Here is a 1,358-nt window from a genome sequence, read left to right on the forward strand (position 1 = left end):
TTTTTTTAATTGTAGCTAGTTGGGGTCCTATATGCCTCAGTTATCTGAATGTCAAATTCTTCCCCTCTGTTTGGGAAGTTTTCTGTCATTAATTGTTTGAACAGCTTTTTAAAGTCATTTGTATTTTCTCCTGCTACTTCATGGATTCCTGTCAGTCTTATGTTATTCTTCTTTGCATCATGTAGGAGTTGTTTGATCAATTTCTCATGAGCTCTTACTGTTTTTAAGAGACCTTTCTTTTCCTGGTCACTGACTGCAATCTTATCTTCTATATCTGAGAGCCTATCTTCGCATTCTTTTATTTTGTTGCATTCACTTTCAATAGAGTGTTTAGTCTCCTGGATCTCTGTTTGAATCTGTTTTATGGATTCCATTTCTTTCCTATGTTGGGCCTTTATTTTTTCCATTTCCTTCTTATGCTGGGGCTTCATGGCTTCTATCATGGTCCTGAGCTCATCTATATTTCTGTCAGTTTCTGCTCTAGAGTCTCGAATCACAACTTCCATTTTGCTCACTATCTCTGTGGTTATCTGGGAAATTATTTCTGTTCTGAATTTTTCTAGAGCCTGATTGATCTGTTTTGTTACTTCCTGTGATTTGAGTTCAGGGTGTTCTGGTGGTTCACTATCAGCGTTTTCATCCTCATTTGCCCTACTGTTTGCCATTGGTGAACTGGAAGTCTGTCCGTGTGTCTTGATTAAGTGTTTTCTCATTTTAATTTTTGTTGTCAGACTGTCCTTGGTTTAATCTCTGGATTATCACCCAAATCTTCCTGATATAGTTGCACCCTAGCTTCTGTGTCTCTAATGACCCACAGACATTCTCATCTTCATAACATCAGAGAAAACAGCTCATCAAATCAATGGCAATGCTTTACCCCAACTGATACAATTAGCAACACATTAAGATCAAGCACAACTTGGACAGTGACCACCTGTGGTAGTCAGTAGTCCATCACACTTAAATCATTTGAATTAAATTGAAATGAAGAAGCAGTCCAGAACATGTCTGCAGTGAACAAACTTTTCAATATAGTATATTTACCATTTAATGGCTCAGACAGAGCGAGGATGCAAGATCCCTGATCTCAGTTAGCTGATTGCTGAAACCCATGATGCTGACTGACCTCGGGCTGCAAGGCCCAGATTGAGTTCCCCATCCTTCTGAATGGTTGAACTCCGCAAAGTTCTATTACAGGTTTCCCACGCCCTTTCTTTAAAGATGTTCAAAGTTGGGAACTCAGAAAAATACCCTTTATGACCACTTCTGTCTTTGCAGAGTGGGTCCAAAGACTTGCACAGTCAGGAGGTCTGAGAGTGCGGGAGGGCGGCTTATGGGGGTTCAGGGGTGCCTGCGGG

Source organism: Fukomys damarensis, unplaced genomic scaffold (genome assembly GCF_012274545.1).
Source record: "Fukomys damarensis isolate Sample0158 unplaced genomic scaffold, DMR_v1.0_HiC HiC_scaffold_16, whole genome shotgun sequence".
Classification (NCBI taxonomy): Eukaryota; Metazoa; Chordata; class Mammalia; order Rodentia; family Bathyergidae; genus Fukomys; species Fukomys damarensis.